The sequence below is a fragment of the Pezoporus flaviventris genome, unplaced genomic scaffold (genome assembly GCF_033815535.1).
Source record: "Pezoporus flaviventris isolate CSIRO_AGI_PZ_B2104156 unplaced genomic scaffold, CSIRO_AGI_Pfla_v1 ptg000025l, whole genome shotgun sequence".
Lineage (NCBI taxonomy): Eukaryota > Metazoa > Chordata > Aves > Psittaciformes > Psittacidae > Pezoporus > Pezoporus flaviventris.
In genome coordinates this window covers 13,135,166-13,158,890 of record NW_026892573.1, presented here as the reverse complement: position 1 = coordinate 13,158,890, position 23,725 = coordinate 13,135,166, and the positions used below count along the sequence as shown (strand labels likewise).

The window sequence follows — 23,725 nt, the reverse complement described above, 5'->3', positions numbered from 1 at the left end:
CACCGTGCACAGGAGCGGGTAACGGATCGCAGCTCATCGGCCGAGGGGCTGCTGGGCCCTTCCTCCGGCCCGGGCTGCAGGCTGTGCGTGGGGCGAGGTGCTTTGCCGCCCTGCAAACCCTGCAGCCGCGGTCCTAAACTCAGGTCCTGTCTTTTGGCAAGGATCCGTACGGCGCTGTGCAGCGGCCGGCAGTCTTTCGGGGTGGCAGGTGTAGCCGTAGCCCCCGGCTAGCAGGCGAGAGCTGGACCGGGACCCGAGGCGCAAGCACGCTTAGGGAGGGGTCATGACTTTTACACCCTCTTCTCCGCCCCGCTGCATCGCCCAGTAGCGGCGTTCTGCAGCTCCCGTGGTGGCTGCGCAGACAGCCGGGCTGTCCGGCGGCCCAGGGCGCAGAGGTCCGCCGCTGAGGGCAGCGGTGGCTGCGGGCCCTGTGACCGCTAACTTGACCAGTGCCCGCGCAGTGGCGGCTGCGAGGGTCGGTAGGGGGCGCTGCTGTCCCGCTCTGGCCCGGCTCGCTTCCCCCGGCGGTTCCATTGGAGCAGCCAGAGACAAGTTGGCGCCATTTTGAAGCCGACAGGGGGACCGGGGCGAGCTGCGGAAGGGGAGGGGGTTAGAGGCGATTGGCTGCGGCTACGGCGGCAGCTCCTCTCCGAGCCCGGAGCAGCGGCAGCGCGGAGCGGACCCGCCTGGGACCAGCGAGGAGAGGCGGTTGCGGCGGGGTAAGGAACCCGGCACTTTGGTTGCCGTTACCCCCACCTTGGCTCCTCTCCATTTTCCTTTCTCTGGGGCGGGGGCGCCCGCTCGGACCGAGCTCCGCGGCCGGCGATCGAGGAGGACAGGGAGCAGGGAGGAGGCAGACCTCCCCTTGGCCCGTTGCGGAGCACCCCCTTCCCTCCCCATCTCCTCGCGGCGCTGCTCCCCTCCCCCCTTCCCCGTGGCCGGCGTCACAAATTAAATTTGCCGCTCCCCCTCTTTGCACCCCCCTCGCCCCGGTCGCGGCGGGGCCCTGCGGGGGGGTGACCTTGGCTGGGGTGCGCCGCGGGGGCCGGGGGGTCACCCCCTCTCCCCTCACCACCCCCAGGTGGCCCGCCGGGCGGTGTCGCGCGCTCAGCGGCGGTGGCTCCTCGGGAAGGGCGGGGGGAGGGTGCTTGTCCGTTGTGGTGAGCGATCGCGGCCCCCGCCGGTGCCCCCCCACCGTCCGCTGCACCCGGCCTGTTCCCCGCTCGGGCTTCGCCGGGGATCGCCGAGGGGACACCCCCCCCCCCCCCCCCCACTCCCCGGTTCGGTCTCTCCGCCCTGCACTTAGCAGCGATCCTCAGCCGGGGGGAGCTGGCGGCCGCTGAGAACCTCGGTTCGGTAGGTCCCTACTTGTGTGAGCCCGTTCCTTTCATGCTGGCTTTTTTTTTTTTTTCCTCTCTCCTTTCTTTTTTTCCCTCCCACTTTGCATCAGGCTCTGTTAGCGCTCGGAAAGGAAACGGTGTGTGTGTGTGTTTGCTGCCTCCTGGTATATGAAAAACTATGAATTTTACATCTGAATTGCCAGATGGAGAATGGTTAATTTATAGGTTATGTATTGTTTACGTTGAGAGACTCTGGTCAGGAGTCTAGGTCTGTAACTTCATCCCGCTGCAAATAAATCACTATCTGCTCCTCAAAACAAATCAACAATTAATGACTGTGAGCAATCCCGGAACGCTAAACTACAGCAGAGCAGCTCCGGCAGAGCTGGGTTCTGTCGTGCAAGTCTTATTCTGACTTTAATGTTTGCTCTCTGCACTGTCGCTTGCCGAGAGCGGTGATTATTTTGTTAGGCGTTCTGTTTTCCCGTTTAACACAACTGCTGAAGTATTCTCGTGCTGGTCTTTGTTTTGTACTGGCAGGGTAGGTTCTTTGGCTGTAACTGATTTCTCTTTGCTGGGGATGGAATAGGAGCGTTGAAAATTTGAGTGGCTTTATAGTTGAAAGTGGGTGTCAAATCACATTTTGGGAAGGGGGTAAGATGACATGCATTCCTTCAGGTTTTTTCCCCTTCCAAGCTAGTGGAACTGTTCAGTTTTCGTATGATAGAAATTTAGCTTGGTGTGTCTTGTACATAATGTAGCTATACCTTTAGTATTATATTTACTTGTGTCAAGTAATGCCTCAAAAAAGATGTGAAACATCTGCATGTATGCTGTGCTCAGACCACCCTAAAAGAAAACTGATAGAGACAATCAGGTAAGGTAGTTTAACTGAGGTGTGTGTCTCTTCATCACAGGCATTTGAAAGCCTGCACTACTGGGGAAAGTATTTAGTACTTCAGTACTTGCATGACGTCTTGTGTCTGTTTGAAGCAAGGTAGTACTTAATTGCTGTGAGGTGTGGGGGTGTGCAGTTGTGTGTGGTGTTTTGTATGGGTTTATTTTGTAATTCTCACACAGTGGTGTTTGGTTCTGTGCCTCTTGCATTCCCTTTGCTAGTTACTATACAGACTGGATAAGCTGTAGTTCAGTTTTTGATGAAACAGCTAAATAAATCAAATGAGAATGGAAAATCATAATGTGTGTAATGCTTGTATGCTGTTTTTTCTTTCTCATGTGCCGTATGAATGTTGGGTTTTGATTGTACCTAGCAAGCATACTTGTGTGCTTGAACTGAGCAAGTCAGCTAAGTCATTATTAAGCTGTAATTAAAAATATAAAGCCAAACAGTCATTGCTAGCATTTGGAAAAGCATAGTAATGAAATATCGCATGACCTCAGGCATTATCCATTTTTGGTTGTAGAACAGGAGACTCTGTTACCTCCTGTAGATCAAAAGAGATGCATTTTCTTTTGGGATATATTGCTCTCTACCAGGCTCTCAGGTTATGATTTTTTTCCTCTCTGCCTTTCTTCAGTCACACAGTTCATATCATACAGAAGAGTAAGAGGTTATATGGGTATTTGTAGGAGTCTTTTAGTATGGGATTTTTCATTTGAAGTTTTTTGAGTAAATGTTTTATCTTAAGCCTGAGTTTGGACAAGTGATAAATGCTACTTGTTGCACAAGGAGGATTTTCATGGGAGCAGTGAATAAGAAAATGTGAAGCAGAACACTAAAAGCATGCAAACCAAGAAATGGAGGAAAATGGGATACTGCAACTCATTATTTTTCCCTACCAGTTTCATTTTAACATCTCTTTCCCTTAATACTACTTAGCTGAAATACCTTCCTCTTTCTTGACCTAGTCTTCACCCTTACCTTCAGACAAGTTCCTTTATTAAGAACTTAAAAGTAGTTCTGGCATGTGGTAAAGATACCACTTGTCAGTATCATACTCCTTTTAACAAGTATCTGCAGTAATGGTATTTTTTCTCATAGCACAAAACATGAATACTGCAACCTGAAATAATCCTTGGGAAGACTGAGAGAATATCAGAGGCTTTCAGTCAGTTTTGAAACTAGCTGGTAGTGGAAAACTGAGAAAACTTTTTTTAAAGGATGTGTTAGTGTGATAATCTTTAGTGATAAAGTGTTGTGTTGATTTATCAGATTTGTAGACCCTTTGAACTATTTGAACAGCATTGATGGACCCTGGAAGGAATCGTGTGCAGGCTTTTAAACAATTGCAAAATGCATGCTTTAAAAACAATAATATCTTGCTCTTAGAGGTTGAACACCTTAAAGTTAAGACTGTGCATGTATGTAAATGACATACATACTGCTCTTCCATTAGTGACCTTCTGAGTTGAATGTAGTCTTGTAGAAAACTTAAACTTCCCCCCCTCTCCCCTGCTTAATTCAGATGTTTAATTACATGAGAAGTGCAGTGTATGACTGAAAATAATAAATTTTGGGAAGTTAGTGGTTTATTTCAAAAAGTCTTTGGAACACTTTGGATTCCACAATAAAAATGCTGTTAATATGAATATTTACTGTAACACATCTGACTTGAAACAATTCCATGAAATACAACTAATATTTTAACTTTGTTTCTAAGAATCAAAATGTTAACGCCTTCACTCTTTTTAAAAGTTGTTACTGTCTGTCACTTCATGTACTGCCTTTCAACCTTTCCCAAAGTGTGAAGAAGTTCTTGGAGCAGGTTCTGAGGATTAAGACCTCCAGTACTTTGTCCCCATCTGTAGAATTTACTCTTTCACTTCCCATCCCACGCATTCAGAAAACATTCCGCATTATTCTGCTGGGTTATACTGCCTGATCTTAGCTCTGTTATTTCAGCTCATGACAACTTTGGTATTAATATGCTTCAAGAAATAATAATTGAGAGAAGCGCCATACCTCATTGGGAACAGATGGGCATGTTTGTACTAATCATCTTGTGTCTGTCACCATTTATATGGTAGTACCATAACCAGGGATCAGGACCCCATCTGGGGTTTTCTAATTTAGACCCTGTTCTTTAAAGGTCGATTCCAGACAATACTAACTGTGTGTACTTTTTCTCTGACTTAATTAGAAACCCTGGTGGATGCTTCTGCTGCTGAAATGAGATGCTTCACTTGCATTCTTTTTAATGGTCAAAAAAGACATGAAGTTAGCAGTCAAAAAATTATTGTCTTAATTGCTTCTGTTCTATATTCACCTAAACTACATTTCCTAGCTCTTCTAAACAGGACTAGAAAGAGCTAAAACTTAATCACTTAGAAAGTAACTGCTGAGTGAGGCTTTCCACCTTTTGTACATGTAGAGCCATTAGTTGTCCACGACTTCTATCAAAGCAGCCTCTGGTTCTCTCTGAGACATCCCCAGTGTATCCACATTGTAGTTCAAGATCAAGAATCAGAATTCTGAAAGTCTTAGAAAGGAGAGGAGGGGGGAGAAAAGTCCCTGTTTAAAAAAAAAGAAAAAAAATTAAAAAATCTAGTTATCCACCCTGAGTGTGAACATACTGTTCACAAGGAAGTCTTAAAAAAGTACATAAAAAATTTTTGTATGTAATCTTTCCCCCCACCTTGAGTCTGACTGTTCATTTCTGTTAGTGCTGCTTCGTTACCTGGATGTAGAGTTTCAATGAAGACAATCAGATTTCCAGGAAATCTTTTGCATGTGTTGGGTTTCTGTTCTTAACAAATAAGAATTGAGATGGATTGTTGTCATTTATAAGAAGTGAGCAGAAGTTACTTCATGGAAAACTTTGCTTGTATTTTGGGATTTCCTTCCCGCCTGTGCATCTACCTACTTAAAATCTGAAAGTGTTTTCTTCGGGGAAGTGTACAGAGGCTGCGGGCAGTTCACCGTTAGGTGTGATACTGTCAGCATGAAGCATTGTGTGTACTTCATTATGATTTCCTGTACATGGAAACAAAACGTATGGCAGAAGCTACAGCTTTTTGTGCCATTAGTTTGTGAAAACTTTTGTATGGCACAGTGTCTGTGGGCATTCCACATGACACCCAGTGCTTTTCAAAAGTTAAAGGAGACAAACTGCAGACGCAATTCATAATAACGTTTGCATTGGGGTTTTTTTCTTCTTGAAAGTATGAACTAGTTAGAATAAGGCTGTAACGTTTTACTTTCCCGGTTTTCGGAAATGGAAGAAAGAACTGATAAGCCCGGTGATAAACTCTTTTGAAGATTTTTGAGGGAGCGTTTATCTTCCATTTGCCCAGCTTAGATTGTGCAGTCTGTAGTTCTTGGAAGCATTTCTGTAACTGAAGGAATTAAGAACAGGGATTTTAATACACGCGCATTTTTTGGAAAGAAATACTCTGTGCTAATTTTAAAGAGTGGTATATGTGTACTTTGAGAACTTGGAAGTATTTTGAAAGTCTTCCCAAGTTACAAGTGTTTCTGGTGGTAATCTCTCCATCAGGTTGCTTGTACAGTGTTATATATGAGCATGTTTAGAGTAGCTTTTTATTTCTTAATGGGTCATTGCCCCCTTAATCTTCTATATTACATACAAAAATGCCATAAACAATATTCAAAATGTAATTTCTTCTTAAAAATAGGAAACTGCTTTAATTAATTCCTGTCCTCATAAATACATGTTATGCTAGTATTTAGTTATGATTTATATATAATTGTTTTCAACTGGCTGTATTTAGGAATTAGAGCTGTGTATCAAAGTTGACTGACATATTTTCCAAAAGCTGGGAAATGTGAAATGAATTGACAGGGAACTGTGGGAAGGGAAAGCATATCTAGTGGTTTGAATGATTGAACATCACTTTGGAATACTTCAATTCTTTTCTGTCAGTTTTTTGTGATCCTAGATAAGTCTGTTTCAACCAAACTTTCCTCAAGAGCTTTTTAGTAGTGTGTTTATGTCCTGGGAGGCAGACTGTAGACCATGACTACTTCTGCATGGGTCAGTTTTTGGACACAGCCCTGGATAACATGGTGTACTTTTGAAGTTGTGCCCTAAATTTCTTCAACTGTGCAGACAAAATTGATGGGTAGTTCTTAAATTTCATTCTGTAATTCAGGTTACTCATCTGTAATATGGGAAGAATAGCTATTTTTTATGAAAACTTTTGTGACAGTGTTGTGAAACAAATTAATTTTTATGGCACACTAGTGTGTTACAGTGGTGAGTCCTGTACAGAAGGCCTGTAGAAAATTAAGTCTCTTCAGATCATGGTTTAAATAGGGTGTAATAAGGGAGACATGTTAAATTACAGGAGAAAAGTTGAGTAGCTTCTTTGCTTTGAATGAGAAAGTCCTGTGGCATGGAAAAAGGTAGTGAACAATCAGGCAAATAATCTCCTTTGTGCATATTCTCTTTAATATTGCATAAGGAATCTTAATTCTGATGCTTCCTGACTTATACTAACTGATTTTGCAACTCTTTCCATACTTTTGCTCTTTGTTTTTAAGCAATCTTAGTAAACAAATTGACTCACAGGAGCACATCCATACAGTCATTAGGTCGTAACCTTCAGCTCTGTGTAGCTACTACTAATTAAATTGATGGAATGCTATTAGTAGCAGTAAGCTTTTAACCAGAAGTAAGTGCAATGAGATACAAGAGCTTTTCAGTGAATTCTTGTAAGTGCTTGTTACTGGTAGAAGATCTGTGTAACATGATGGTTGCATGTTGCACTGCAAGCCTGGGAAGGAATGAGTTCTGCCACCCGTAGCTGATCTTGCTGCTCTGGTCGGTCTCTCTTTCTCTAGAGAGTGACATCACTGTCTAGTTAGTCCTCATACCTTTTCAGGCTTCTGATTCCAGTCCTTCATTGTCCAAGTAAATCCTACTTCCTTGAGGTTCCTAACTGTTGTGTGTGGAGTTTGTGGTTTGTTCATACCTTCAACTTTGCTTTCGGTTGACTGGCTTTCCCCTAAACTTTCTACTCTATTTGTCTGATGCAGTTTGTTAATCTCTGCAGGGGAGTTAGAAGTGTGTCCATACCTCAGCTGTTTCCATGCTAAGCTGAGCTTTCTGTCTTAAAGAATTAAGATAGACTTCTCTTGAGCTGAGAATCTAGCTGAGGTGTGGACAATTCCAGCTTTTTCTGCTAAAGAAGCAGCAACATCTGGCTCTGAGCAGACAGGTGGATTAGTGGTGGATTCAGTTGTCAGCAGGATTTACCAGAGGTGTTCATTGGTCAGGTTTGGCTATGCTAACCTTTTAACTTCATGGGAATCAAGAGAGGGCAACCTGTAAGTTACAAGAGCTGACTGGATGCAGATTAAGTAATATGTATAAGGTCTCTAAACTGTTGTGTCTTGATTGTATACTTACATTATACAAGCACAAGCAGCTGTGTCTGTTAATGCTTTAATGCTTGAACCTTTCAGCTGCAAAATCCATCCTGTTAACAGTGAGGAAAGATTAGTTTCTGCTGTGTGTTTTTACTGTTATCTCCTATAGGTGTTACTTATGTCCTAACTGTTTCTATTTATGGGCCATAATCCTGTGGGGAATGTGTAGTTTGTTGTTTTTTTTTTGTTGTTGTTGTTTTGATCCTTTTTTTTTTTTTTTCTCCTGGGTAGATTTTTGTCCTTCTTGGGGGTGGGGTGGTATTGGGTTATTGTAAGGAATGAGGTGTGTGTCCTTAATACGTATCAGCACAGATCTGAGCCTTTAGTGAAAGTGTAACCTATACACCAATGCACACAGTTTGTCTGCCACTGTGCAATGAGTATGTCATAGAATATCCCAAGTTGGAAGGGACCCATAAGGATCACAGAGTCCAACTCCCTGTTTCTCACAGGACAACCTAAAACTAAACCATATGGCTAAGAGGTCATCCAGATGTTCCTTGAACTCTGACAACTTGGTGGTATGCTCCCTGGGGATCCCTGGCTCCCTGGGGATCCCTGGCTCCCTGGGGAGCCTGTTCCAATGACTGAATACCCTCTCAGTGAAGACCCTTTTCCTAATATCCAATCTGAACGTTCTCTGATACAGCTTCATTTCATCTTCGTGTGTCCTAATGTAAGTGATAAGCTGCAACTGAAGGATAACTAAATAGAAAGCATTAATTTACAAAGTGAAAACAAACCACAGAGTTTGAAAATTTCTTATGAGGAAGGTTGGTTTAGCGGTAATAGTGCAAACACTCCTGTTTGTAACCAAGCCAGGATTAAAATGTCTCAACGTATGCAAATTTCTGAAAGGAGGGCACAAAGAAGATGGAGTCTGTCTCTCTTCAGTGGTCCTCAGTGACAGGACCAGAGGCCATAGGCACAAACTAAAAGAGGAGATTCCCTCTGAACATCAGGCAACACATTTTCAATGTAACAATGGCCAAGCACTGTTACAAGTTGCCCTGGGAAGTTGTGGAGTTTCCATCCTGGAGATGCTCAAAAGCCATCTAGATGGTAGTCCTCAGCAACCAGCTTTAGGCAGCCCTTTGTGAGCAAGTGGGTTAGACCAAGTGATGTTCAGAGGTTCTCCTCAGCCATTCTGCGAAAACACAACCCCACAAGGCTAAGGTAATTATACGGGATGAGTAACTGTATTAGGAGTTGTTACAGGAGTAAATGGTTTATTGGCAAAGAGAGCTTCCATGTTGGTTGTGTGTAGAGATACATGTCAAAGGTAAGACTTTGCAGACTGAAACATTAAGAGTCTTCAGCTTCAGTGTTAGGTTCATGTATGTTAGCAGATGACTACACTCTGTTGCTTGAAGTTTATTCTAGTCCTGTGGTCTTAAAAACCTACCACAAATGCACCTAGTTCACCTTGTAGTAAGTTTTCATTTAATCTGTGCTTTGTAATCACAATTATGGGTTCTTCCTGTGTCCCAGGGCCACAATCATTTTCACAGTCTATGGTTTTCTGTCACTTAGAGTTCTGAGAAAAGTGAATAAAAATCTTCTAGTTAGATGGGGAAAAAAGCTACCCTGGTACAAGCCATCTGGGTAGCCAACTTCTGTTTGTAAAACATCCAACAGAACGTGGTTTTGGTACTAAGGTTTCTATATGCAGTCATAAGAGGAATGTTTGTTTATAAGTCATATTTATTAGGAGTGGATGCAGTGTTGCTTAGCATAACATCTGACTTTGCAGGGCAATACATGTTTTCTTTAGTGGGATGCATTTAATTGTAAGATGTAAATGTGTTGTGTTTTGATCTTTAGCAAAAAAAAAAAAGTTGGGAATGGAAAGGTGGCTCACTTACATGTACAAATTCTGCCTTGTTACTAAAGCAACTTTATGCTGACTGTCCATCTGTGAAGTTTTACGAAATGCTCATTTGCTTCTGTGGTAGCATGCGCATATTCTTCATGTTTGGAGTTCTTTTGTTTTAATTCTTACAAGAAACCTCTCCCCTTCCTCGCCAAATCAAATCAAACCAAACCAAAACTCAATAAGCTTTCATGTTAAGGCTCGATAAGGCATTTTTTGCAGAGGTGTATACTAAAATAATAACAAGTATTGTTTTCTCCCAAGGGACAATACAGTGATTAAACTTGATTTGTACCTAATGTTTATCCATTGTAGTTATATTCTACTTACTGTCATGTTCTCATTATTTTGCCCATGGCTTCCATGCCATTCTTGCATGTGTATGGATGAATACTACAGATGTTAGCCTTCTAAAATTAGTAATACAAAATATCTGGACTTCCAAGGACTTTGTTATGCTTTTTTGAAAATAGTTATTGTAATGGAAAATAATAATTCCTGCCTCCTTCTTCCCATTCCTTTCGAACTGCTGGAGTAAGGAAACAAATAATTTTTGCCTTTCTAAATCTTAAAGTAGCTTTCCTGCTGAAAGAGGGCTGTGCCCAAATTAGGGCTGTAGATGAGTGATATTGTTAAAATTTATACCTAGGCTGTTGTTAGTTCTTCTTAGACTGGTACTGTTAAAAAGATCTGTCATTTTCTAGTGATTCTGATAAAAAGTATTTTGTAAAGTGAAAGGTCTGCTTTTTCACATAACTATACATGTAGCCTACAACAGCAAGGTACTGATCTCTTGTATACTGAGTTGTGCCATATTCTATTTGGATATTTTGCTTCAGAAACTTGTTAAAAAAACTTTATTTTAAAAAATAGAAGTCTTCCTCTAAATGTCAGTTTTGCTTTTTGTGAGCAGGGGGTTGGAGCTAGATGATTTTAAAGGCTTCTTCCAACACAAACCGTTCAATGATTCTGTTTGTCCATGAGCTTATGTCTTATGGTGGCTTGTTTCCTTTGGGTAGGATCTTCCAGTATTTCTGGTTTTTATAGTGATTTCTGCCTCTCTTCACTTACCCTTCTGACTGGCTCTTGTCACCTCTGTAGATGTGTCCCCTTGATGTAGTAGACTTCAGGGGTGCTTTGTCCAATTTAAATTACCTTGATGATAGGTGCTGGTAGCCATACATAGTATTCTAAGGAAGTTCTTGCCAGTACTTTAAAATCTGTGTTAGATATTGAGATTTCGGCTTTGTGAGGTTTTGTTTGTTTGTTTGTTTTAAGTACCTTATCTAGAATTAATGTTACATAGGACCAGTGTGGTGATTTTCTATGCCTGGACCCAGGCGTGGGACCCACCTTCAGCTCCATTTTTCATTCTTCTTAACAGTTGATTTGCTTTCAGACTTGTAGCATATATTCTTGTTTGGGCGTTCAAATGCAGTCTTTATACAGAAACATTTTTCTAATCTTTTATTTCAGTGTTTTACTGGATGACAGTCTGATCTCTTTCTGCATCCATCCAAGATTTCCAATTAATTGCTTACATAATAAATGCTTTTTGATGCAAGAAAACTGCAGATTGTTTTATCGCAGTATGATCAAACATAAATTGTCCCAAATGTAACCTTTGAAGTTACATTTATGCCAGTATTTAAAATTTTTACTTTAGCACACAGTTTTTTTTCTAAACTCTTCAAATACTATTGATATCAAAGTAGTGCAGCTGTAGTGGCCATACTACTTTTTTGCTCTGCATTATTAATGACAGTGGTGCCTTTATTTTCTTGTACTACACTTTAATTTTAAAAATTGATTTAAATTTTTCAAATTGAAATGTACTTCACTTTAGTTTTTAGATAGCTTTAAAAAGCTTTGCATGCCATACTAGTTCCTGAATTCTCAGGTAGTATTTGTGCAGTTGCTTTGATTTGAAAATGTGAAACTCATAAATACAGGCACTGAAAATTCTGATTGAATGTACCCGTTGCTGCAGGAATTACATTTACCTGCTGTTTCTTTGAAAATGGATATTCAGCTGACTTTTTAGGGTATTGCAATATTTTTTTGATGCCTAATCATTACTATGTAGCAATACTTCCCCCCCTCTGACACCCCCAAACCCTTCTCTCTTGGTTTTAACTATTGAAGTGCAATTTTTTTTCTCTTTTAAAATTTGTTTACAGTGGCCGTTTGGCTTCAGTTCTGTCTTTGTGGTACAACTTTCCTGTCTTGAGGGCTTTGATTACTACTTGCAACTTTTTCCTAAGGGGTCATTTGAATTTACTTATTACTATCAAAAATTTCCTTGCGCCCCAGTCAAAGGGACAAACAGCTTAAAGCTCAGTTTTGTTCCTTTGGCATGGACATTGCCTGTGACCACCATGCTGGAATTGTATACAACTCCAAATCATTTCTGCTTTCAATTTGTGCCTTTCAAAACAGTGACTTTATTTGTGCATTGCATGTGTCAATTTAATGTAAACATTCATTGTCTTTGAATGTTGGCAGAATCAGAATCTGTAGGATTACAAACTTATGCGATGTTGTTTGTGAAACTTAAATTTTGTTGTGTGTGTAGGCTAGAGGATCATGACTGGGTATGACTAAGGTAATAGTTTTGGTCTTCCAAGTATGTGCATGTGGCTTTCTTGATAGAAGAAGGGGTTTTTATTCCAAATTTAGCACTGAGAACAGTATTCCCAGGTGCAATAATAGTTAATGAGGGGGCCCATGGGGACAAATTTCCCTTCTCCTCAGTGTTATATAGCTCAAATGTACAGATAGAATGTTGTGAACATATGTTACCCTTCTGAAAGCCACCTGCATGGATAACATTGGTGTGTGACAGTTTCATGTGGTGGGCTGGAAGCAGAATTAACTTGCCACTGGTCCATGTCCTGTTGGTTTGTTGGTTTTGGTCTGTGAAATGCTGAAGAATGTCCAGAATGTTTATGCTTACGGTCTCAACTGATACTTCACTGAGTTACACTCTTTGTTTTTCTGGTGTTATAGACAAGATTACAAGTGTATCACTTGACAAATGTATTTTTAACAGCAGTATGTCACATTTCCCATCACCACCAGAAAGGCAGGGCATCTCAAAGGCATCCTCTAAAGAAGACTGGTGAATATGTCAAGGTGAGGTAATAAATGAAATGAATCTTCATGAAGTCCGCCATTGGTGAATGGGCATTTGTGAGGTTTACAGTTTTGCATAATTCTCCATGAGTGTCATTTTTAATAATTACCATGCCTTATTCTCAAATCTTGTCAGTACTATTTCAAAGTAGTGTGCCTTCACACAAAATACCTGCATTTCAGTTTAGTACTGACTAGTTTGAATCTTCTATATGAGCAACTGATTTAACTTTTTTGTTTTATTGCAGTTGCAACATTAGCAAGAAGGATGGGAGAGGTCTAATTTCCTGAGTTAGGTCAATATGTGCCCTTTCATTTTAGTCTTGTTTAGACCATGCCCTTATTGTAGACCCTAGATTTTTTTTTTGGTGACTGCATTCTTTCCCAAATCCTATTGAAATCATCCTGAAGTACAGGCTGTCAAGGCATGGACATAATAAAGACAGTTTTTGTAGGCTTTACTATTAAAATGAAAGAGTGTTGAGAATATGTATACCATGAGGCTTTTCAGAAGCTTTGGTAAAATTTTCTTTGGGGCAAAAACTATGCTATTATACTTTTACATTAGAGAGTACTCTTTCCCTAGCTTAATATTTTGTGCTCTAGAGAACAGGGAAACTAGCATCTTTTTAGACAGCTCTGTCTGATTTGTGATACATTAAGTTTACTTCATCTTGGATTTATTCTCGGATGTGACTGAATTAATAACACTCAACTGTAGGTCCTTTACATAGGATGTAAAAGTATCTAAAGTTTTTCGAACCTCTTTTTATTATTTTTTTTTAATGGAGACTACCAAGAAATCTTACCAAGACATATTTGCAGCTTCTGTAATATAGCTGAATTTCATAGTGTTTGTTATTGACCTTCAATATGTGAGGTCATTATAAAAAATTTAATGTCTTTTTCTCAGACTTAATGAAACTTATGTGTGTTCTCTACACCTATCTTTCTCCCTGCTCTTCCTCCTGACTGGAAAAGTGTTACCTTTTCACAAAATCCTCTACATTCAAGCGGTACATACAATGCTTCAATTCTGATTTTGTGAGTATAATGACATCCTGCATCTCTGCAGCTCCTTCCATGCATTCTTTTTCCATTTCTTTAAGGAATTGTGTTTTTCTAGAAGAAAATAAATTACTTGGTACAGGACTGGAAATGTTTAGTAAGTGAATTAGGTGAAAACTCTCATGCTCCTGTCCAACCAAACTGAAGTGCAAGCCCCTTTGAATGACTTGCTGTACTTTATTTTTTTTTTTTTTCAATATTGAAAACTCTGTTATTTCACATTGTTTGCATTCAGTGTTAAACACTGAGGTCTGGGCATAGTCTGCTTATGTGCTTCCCTTTTTTAAGCTTTTATGTAGAATCATAGAATCGTTAGGGTTGGAAAGGACCTTAAGATCATCTAGTTCCAACCCCCCTGCCGTGGGCAGGGACACCTTGCGCTAAATCATATCACCCAAGTCCTCGTCCAACCTGGTCTTGAGCACTGCCAGGGTTGGAGCATTCACAACCTCCCTGGGCAACCCATTCCAGTGCCTCACCACCCTAACAGGAAAGAATTTCCTTCTTATATCCAATCTAAACTTCCCCTGTTTAAGTTTTAACCCGTTACCCCTTGTCCTGTCACTACAGTCTCTAATGAAGAGTCCCTCTCCAGCATCCCTATAGGCCCCCTTCTGATACTGGAAGGCTGCTATGAGGTCTCCACATAGCCTTCTCTTCTGCAGGCTGAACAGCCCCAACTTTCTCAGCCTGTCTTCATACGGGAGGTGCTCCAGTCCCCTGATCATCCTCGTGGCCCTTCTCTGGACTTGTTCCAACAGTTCCATGTCCTTTTTATGTTGAGGACAGCAGAACTGCACACAATACTCCAGGTGAGGTCTCACGAGAGCAGAGTAGAGGGGCAGGATCACCTCCCTCGACCTGCTGGTCATGTTCCTTTTGATGCAGCCCAGGATATGGTTGGCTTTCTGGGCTGCAAGCGCACACTGCTGGCTCATGTTCATTTTCTCATCAACCAACACCCCTAAGTCCTTCTCTGCAGGGCTGCTCTGAATCTCTTCTCTGCCCAACCTGTAGCTGTGCCTGGGATTGCTCCGACCCAGGTGTAGGACCTTGCACTTGGCATGGTTAAACTTCATGAGGTTGGCATCAGCCCACCTCACAAGTGTGTCGAGGTCCCTCTGGATGGCATTCCTTCCCTCCAGGGTATCAACTGAACCACACAGCCTGGAGTCATTGGCAAACTTGCTGAGGGCGCACTCAATCCCACTGTCCATGTCAGCGACAAAGATGTTGAACAAGACCGGTCCCAACACCTATCCCTGAGGGACACCACTCGTTACTGGTCTCCAGCTGGACATTGAGCCACTGACGACAACTCTTTGTGTGCTGCCATCCAGCCAGTTCTTTATCCACAGAGTGGTCCGTCCATCAAATTGATGTCTCTCCAATTTAGAGACCTGGATGTTGTGTGGGACAGTGTTGAATGCTTTGCACAAGTCCAGGTAGATGACATCAACTGCTCTACCCCTGTCCATCAGTTCTGTAGCCCCATCCTAGAAGGCCATCAGATTGGTCAGGCAGGATTTCGCCTTAGTGAAGCCATGCTGGCTGTCACCAAGCACCTTGTTGATTTTCATGTGCCTTAGCATGCCATCCAGGAGAATCTGCTCCAAGATTTTGCCAGGCACGGAGGTGAGACTGACTGGTCTGTAATTCCCCAGGTCCTCCATTTTCCTCTTCTTGAAAATGGGGGTTATCTTTCCCTTTTTCCAGTCGTCGGGAATTTCACCTGACTGCCATGATTTCTCAAATATGATGGCCAGTGGCTTAGCAACTTCATTCGCCAGCTCCTTCAGGACCCGCGGATGGATCTCATCAGGTCCCATGGACTTGTGCACATTCTGATTTTTAAGATGGTCTCGAACCAGTTCCTCTCCTACAGTGGGCCCAAGGTCTTCATTCTCACAGTCCCTGTGTCTGCCTTCCAAGACTTGGGTGGTTTGGTCAGAGCCTTTGCCAGTGAAGATCGAGGCAAAGAAGTCATTCAGAACCTCAGCCTGTGAGGTTCTGTCATTCAGAACACCAAATCCTGTGTAGTCAGTTCTCCCGAGAGCTTCCTGAGGGGGCCTACATTCTCCCTAGTCTGTTTTTTATTTGCTATGTACCTGTAGAATCTCTTCCTGTTATCTTTAATATCTCTAGATGAGTTTAATTCTAACTGAGCCTTAGCTTTCCTAACCTGGTCCCTAGCTTCTTGGACAACATCCGTGTACTCTTCCCATGCCACGTGTCCTTGCTTCCACTTATTATAAGCCTCTTTTTTCAATTGAATTTTTCTCAGGAGCTCTTTATCCACCCAAGGAGGTCTCCTGGCCCTCCTGCTGCACTTCCTTCTGGTTGGGATGCAACACTCCTGAGCTTGTAGCAGGTGATACTCAGATATCAACCAGCAGTCTTGGGCCCCTCTGCCCTCTAGGGCTGTATCCCAATGAACCTTCCTAAGCAGGTTCCTGAAGAGACCAAAGTCTGCTAGTATGTAGTATGCTTGCATAATATGACCACCTAGCAAGCAATGAGGTGGGATGTTTTCTCTAGTATTTGGCTGACAAATATATTGCAGATGTCTTTTCAGCTACCATCATATTTTGTCAGCCTACACTCTTTTCTACTTTATAAAACAAATAGTTACACTTTTAAAAATCTTAACCAGTAGTTCTTTGGTTAATTGTGTTTTTGCCTTTTTATTTGTCTGTTAGAATCTTCTGCTATAGTCTTCCAATTTTTGTTTTTATCTCGTCATTTCTTTTCCTGCGGCCATGCAGAGAAATAAGAAATTATAATTGTAATGTCTACAGTCCATTTTACTTTGTCTTGGGCAAAAGTCTGAAAGCTGAGATCCCACAATAACAGGGCAGTTTTGGTTTTCTTATGTTGTTGTTTGGTTTAGTAGTGAATTCTGATAGTGGAAATGCTGTTTTATAAATGGAAAAATGAAAGGGGGGGGCAATTTTATTGTCATTTTTGCTTTTAACCACATCTCAAAAATGATGAAATTTAGAAGTTGGGTTAGTTGTATCTTGTGGAAGCTACAAGTGTCTGCAAAACCACTGGTGAGAGCTGTATGCTGAGATAAGTTGGTAATGAATACTGTCCACTTGGGTAATCACTGGGAGGTTTTTTATAATGAAGTTTGAAAAAAATGTTATCAGCAGAAATGGGCACCTCTTTGGGATCACTTCCTAACTGATTGCAAGGAGGAGTACTAGGAGTGCTATACTCCATGTAAGCTGCTTTAGGATTTTTATCAGGCATATGTTGACTTTTGTATTGTAGCTTGTCTTAATGTTGTATTCTTTCTTCTTCTGTGTTCTTTTTCTGAATCCTCCAAATCCTCTGTACATAATGAAAATATCCCCTCGCGCAATTCTGACTTGCGCATCTTCGTTTTCCACAGTGTTTGCTCAATATATCAATAAAGAAACTTAATGTGCTTTGCTGTATTTTCTAATGGAAGGTTGAAAATAGCATTTCCTAGTTTAAACAGGCATTATTAATTACATATTGAGTGTCACAGGATTGCCATTAATGAGACTTCTGTAGCAAACCTCAGTAGTTTTCATATAATTTGCCAGGCTGAAAGTGTTACTTTTCCCTTATCTTTTTTTTTTTTATTCCATGAGACCTGTAATTAGCGATTTCTGTAAATTCTTCCTATATCATTCCTTACTACATATAGTGTTGCCTTACAGAAATAGGAAGCTAACATTTTCTTGATACTATGAATAATGCTTAATGATAGTTAAGAGTATAGCATGATAAAACATTCCTAAAAGAGAATGGAAAGCATTCATCTAGACATTGTATCTGAATCTGTATGAAAAATTACTTTGATTTCATGAGCGTGCTTGGTCCATCGCACTAAAGTTTTCTACTTTACTCAACAGCAGAAAATTAACTGCCAAGTTTCAGCTTGGAGTTGATTTTTTTTTTTTTTTAATAGCCAAGTTATAACTCCTTAGCAATAGATATATGGTAGAAATAGATTTAATTTAGTGACACATAATGAAAGTCTTTAACACCTAAGTAACTTCTCACCTTGATCAGCTGTTATCAATCAGCTATGCACAGCAGGAATTTATGACGATGCAAGATTTTTCTGTAAGTGGCTTAAATCATTAAATTATTTGTGATTTATTAATAATTCTGCTGAAGTAGAAAGATACCTGCCTCTTGCACTTCTGTAAATCACTAAGTAATCTCTTTGGAATACCTTCTGGCATCTTTTGTGGAAATTGCATCTTAACCAGTTTCTTCATACATGCTATTTCGTTGAAGCAAGATTAGCGCTCTCGGAGTATTTGTAATGCTTTATATGTATTTGTACAAGGATGTTACCTACTGAGGGTGTAAAAATAAAAAAAAGAATATAAATAAGAAAGAGACATGACAAACAGCATGTTGACAGAATAACAGAGCCTTGGAGTGAACTCTGTATTGTGGCTTACGAAATGAATAAGATTTGAGTTCTTTGCAATACTCCTTTGAGACAATAGGAAAAATGTTCTTGGTTCTTCTAAACCGTCTTTGTATTCCTAATAGAATAGCCTGTGATGGTGAGAGGCCACTGGTTGTCCTGCTTGATTGTGGAGAACAGGTTGATGAATATTGGCAAATACTTTTTCTTGGCTACACTTCGCTGTCGTTGGAGTGATACGGACTGTGTAAACATGTATATTTTAAGTCTCTACACGTTATAACAAATTGCTGGCACGGAAGAAAGTTAAGTTCACTTAGGCTTCCAATAGCTTTGTGAGTATGAAGAAAGTGTGCTTCCCAGCATCTCATTGTAAAATATCTTGCAAACATAGATGTAAAAGTATAAATATTTGCATAGGTCAAATTTATAGGTCTTAAATTTTGTATACCTAATTAAAAAATAGTGATCTCTAGGTACAGCTATATAAATAATTATATACAGTTCAGTGAAAGTTCTTTGTCCTCCTGTTTGGATTCTGAATTTTAAATAGTAAGGTAGGAGACAGATTTGCAAGGAATACAGGAATTGATTTGCTAAAGCTTGCTTTTAACACATGTAGGGTCTTTGAAAAAGTACTGTTGACACGTGACTTCATGTATGTTAAGGCATAGTTTGTTTAATGATTAACACAGTTAATTAAGTCACCATAGGCAATGTGAACAGTCATCCAAACAGACCACACTCCATTTAATTGTATTTTAAGTTCTCTTTTAGATCATTGACTTAACATCCTGTAATATTTATTGACTATTAAATATATTGCATAGGTACTTAATATGCAAGATCTCAATCCATGGTTTATTTGCATGTTTGTAATCCATATTTTATACTATTGAGCAAGTAGAATGTGTGTAATTAAATTACTCACAATTCTGTACTATACAGAAACCATCCTAATATTGAATCTTTTAATATTCAGTCTTATAGTCAGTCCCTTACCTGGGACTGAATAGCTGCTGAGTCCTGCTAATTATGTACAGAACTACTCATTTTGAGTTTAACCAAATTTTGGCAATGATACTTGTTAATAATTATCTCTGTTTTTGAATAATGAATTGTTCCTTGTGGCTGTCTGATAATCATAATTTCTCATGAAATATTATCTTTCTATTTAACTTTTGTCACAGGGGGAGATGAATTCAATCTATCCTATTTTAATGTCCAAAACTGCAACTTCCATTTTTGATTTTTTCATGCTTTAATTTTCCTGTTAGCATTGTATGAAGAGTGTATATTTTGTCTTCTTTTTCTCCTCCATTTCTTTTCTTGTACTGCTTTCTTGCATCGTCTTCTCCCCCTTCCCTCCCTCCCCCCCATAATTTAGTTTTTAATTTGTCAAGCTTTTTTAGGCATACATTTTTTCTGCAGACTTGCTCTTGGTTCCTGATTTCAAGCCTTTCAAAAACTATTCTATGATTCTATGATTATAGTTGCAACAGTGCTTCTGCTGCTTCTGTGTTGAAAGCAGCAGTGCCTAGATATCTTAAGTCCTACTGTATCATCTCCTTCTGCACAAGGAGTGGAATAAATACTTTAAATGCTAAATTAACTTAAGCTATCCTGCATGACATCCTTGTCTTTAAATTGGAGAGACATCAATTTGATAGATGGACCACTCAATGAATTAAGAACTGTCTGGTGGGCTGCACACAAAGATTTGTGGTCAGTGGCTCAGTGTCCAGCTTAAGACCAGTAACGAGTGGTGTTCCTCAGGGATCGGTGTTGGGACCGGTCTTGTTCAACATCTTTGTCGCTGACATGGACAGTGGGATTGAGTGCGTCTTCAGCAAGTTTGCCAATGACACCAAGCTGTGTGGTTTGATTGATGCGCTGGAGGGAAGGAATGCCATCCAGAGGGACCTTGACACGCTTGTGAGGTGGGCTGATGCCACCCTTATGAAGTTTAACCATGCCAAGTGCCAGGTCCTACACCTGGGTCGGAGCAATCCCAGGCACAGCTACAGGTTGGGCAGAGAAGAGATTCAGAGCAGCCCTGTGGAGAAGGACTTAGGGGTGTTGGTTGATGAGAAAATGAATATGAGCCGGCTTCAGTGTGTGGTTGCAGCCCAGAAAGCCAAGTGTATCCTGGGCTATATCAAAAGGAGTGTGACCAGCAGGTTGAAGGAGGTGATCTTGCCCCTCTACTCTGCTCTCGTGAGACCTCACCTGGAGTATTGTGTGCAGTTCTGGTGTCCTCAACATAAAAAGGACATGGAACTGTTGGAACAAGTCTAGAGAAGGGCCACGAGGATGATCAGGGGACTGGAGCACCTCCCGTATGAAGACAGGCTGAGAAAGTTGGGGCTGTTCAGCCTGCAGAAGAGAAGGCTGCGTGGAGACCTCATAGCAGCCTTCCAGTATCTGAAAGGGGCCTGTAAGGATGCTGTGGAGGGACTCTTCATTAGGGACTGTAGTGATAGGACAAGGAGTAACAGGTTCAAACTTAAACAGGGGAAGTTTAGACTGGAAATAAGAAGTTCTTTACTGTGAGGGTGGTGAGGCACTGGAATGGGTTGCCCAGGGTGGTTGTGAGTGTTCCATCCCTGGCAGTGTTCAAGGCCAGGTTGGGTGGAGCCTTGGCTGACATGCTTTAGTGTGAGGTGTCCATGGCAGGGGAGTTGGAACTAGATGATCTTAAGGTCCTTTCCAACCCTAACTATTCTATAATTCTATGATTCTAAGATATGTTTATTTTCTTTGTAGTTTTCAAAGACTTCACTTAGCTTGTTCTGCTTAATAGAACCAAAAGCTGATTCAATCATGGTTTTTATTCCTATGTGTTAGGATTAGCATTTGTTTCTTATGAATATGTTTGTATTTGTTATGTATTTGTTGAATTATCTCAATTTTTGTCCTCATATAAGAGCAGAAACAGTGTGCATATTACTGATTAGGTAACAGGCTTGCATTCAGGCTGGTGCAGAGCATCTTAGTATCTGTTTTCTTGTCTGAAGAAAGGTATTCATGTGAGCATTTCCTGTTTCTTGGCCTTCCAGTTGTGTATATGGAATAATACTGGATTTCTGAAAATGTTGTGAAGAGCTGAAGTTTCAGCTGTTAAAAAAACAAAAACCAAAAACCCACCCCAAAAAACAAAAAAAAAACAAGAAAAAAATGCACCCCATACCAACCCATCAGCTGAGTTTCTTGTTGAATCTCAAAGAAACTTATGAAGAATTGCCCTTCTTTGGATTTGGTACGTAGTAATGGTTTGGGACCTTAAATATCATCTAGTTCCAACCCCTCTTTCACTAGACCAGGTTGTTCAAAGTTCCATCCAACCTGGCCTTGAGCACTTCCAGGGATGGGGCAGCCACAGCTTCTCTGTGCAGCCTGTTGCAGTCCCTCATGACCCTCATTGTATCACAGTATCACAGTATGCTAGAGATTGGAAGGGACCTCGAAAGATCATCTAGTCCAATCCCCCTGCCGGAGCAGGAACACCTAGATTGTGAAGAACTTCTTCCTAGTACCTAATCTAAATCTCCCTTCTTTCAGTTTAAAGCCATCCTAAAAAGTTTTCATGAGTCATCTGCAAATTTGTAGTATATAAGAAGTTTAAATTATTTATGATTCTTTGCCTGTTGTGGTCAAGTAATAGCCTATTTAGTTGAACCTTTTTTAAAATTTATTTTTGGTCCTACAAGATGTGTTAATTCTATAGAAAATTAGTTTCTATATAGTGATTTCTATACTTCTGAGAGGGACAAGTTACGTGCCCTGTTTTTTAACCTTAGCTGGCTGCTGGGCACCCACGCAGCTGCTCTCTGACGCCCCCTGCTCAGTAAAATGGGAAAGACAATAAGATGAAAAAGTTTATGGGTAGAGATAAATACAGGGAGATAGCTTACCAGTAACAGTCACTTTCAAAACAGACCTGACTTGGGGAAGATTATTGCCTATTAAAAGTAGAGCAGGATGGAGAGAAACGAACATAACACTAAAACCACTTTCTCCCGAACCCCTCTTTCCACGCTTAACATCGCTCCTTTTCTGACTCTTTTACGTTCCCCTTTCCACATCATGCAGTGCAGGGGAGATAAGGAAGAGGGGTTGCGTACAGTTTGTAACCCTTCATCTTTCCACTACTCGTCCTCGTACTTTTCCCTTTGCTGTAATGTGGGCCCTAACCAAGGGATGCTAATAAAACCTTCCTACGTAAACACAATACAGATGTTCAATATCAAACCCAGACCTTGTATGTCACACAAGCTTAAAAGCTTGGTTGCATGTCAGTTGGACATATGAGCTGGACAGTTCAACTTGACCATAATAGGATATTCAGTCTTTGAATTATTTCAAAATGTGCTCCAAATAGGACTGTATCATCATCTTGTAATCAAGTTTGCACTGCAGTTGATCTGATCTGAGAGCTATCCAACACTGGAAAGGGAAGTTTTGTTTCCCCAGTTCCCTTAGTTCCTGTTCTTTCCCTTGAGTTAGCTTTGATGCTTGTCACATGCTTTTCAAAAAGAATTAGGCTTGTTTTTCTGAGTTGGCAAGTTTGGTTGGTCCAGCAAAGCACTTGATGCTTTTATATATTATCGGATTAAGGGATGCAAGACTCCCTTCTGCTGTGATGAGCTGTTAAAATGAATTTAGCTATGACATCAAACATCTGAAAGTTGGAATGAAATTATCTGTGTCAAACAGCAACAAGAGTGACCTTGGTTAAATCTTCTGTTTGTCTTTGAGGAGTCCTAGACTTAACGTCATGACGATGTGTTAAGAAATGCAGCGGAAATAAAGGTGGCAGCGTATTTTACTGGGAGTATTAGAAGTAGTTACTTCAGTGAGTTGTTCCATCACAGTTTTCTCATGGTCTTTACCTCATGTGCATACCACTTAGTTCAGCTGCCATGTAGGTACAGAGGGGATGATGGAAACTGAGTTGACTTTTGTGTAGCTATTGAAGTACATGGCATAACATGGCTTGGGCCAGGAAGTCTCAGTTATGGCAGATTAAACTGTCTTGTTAGGTAACATGCTTCTGACCCATCTCTTGTGGATCCTGGTTGATTTTTATGTCTGATATTACAGTTCTGAGAAGTTCAAAGTGTACATAGGTATGCCTTGTATTGGAGGTCAGAAGGAAGAAAGTAACTGACTTGGAATTCATAGTTCATGAAAGTGATGACTGCAAGGAAGTTTCTTAAACTTTAAAATAAATAAAAATATGAAGGCAATGGCAAAGATATTTTATTTCCCTTTGGTACATTTTTGGCTTGTAGCTGTCCTTGTAGAGTCTTTTCCTAAAATCATAATTTATGCCAACACATGCCATCTAGTTTTTCACTGTCTTGTATTAAATGCTTTTATGCAAGTAAAGCTTTCAATTCAGCTTCCTTTTCTGCAGCAGTGGAACTTTCCATAATTTAGGGTGGATTAAGGTGGCAGTCTGTATTTCCATCAGTTTAAAGGGACTGAAAATGGAGTTGTTTTTATACTTGGAATTTAGGAAGAAGATACCTTTGCTT

The 23,725-nt window shown here is 40.7% G+C and overlaps 1 protein-coding gene across 1 annotated transcript in view; it reads left to right on the top strand.

Annotated features, from left to right (window-relative positions):
- Window positions 1-576: 576 nt before the first annotated feature.
- PDS5B (PDS5 cohesin associated factor B) overlaps window positions 577-23,725 on the top strand; it is a 109,770-nt gene continuing 86,621 nt past the window's right edge. Inside the window, exon 1 of the mRNA XM_061457535.1 lies at window positions 577-719. The gene's annotated coding sequence lies outside the window, so the exon portion shown is untranslated. The remainder of the gene's footprint in view (window positions 720-23,725) is intronic.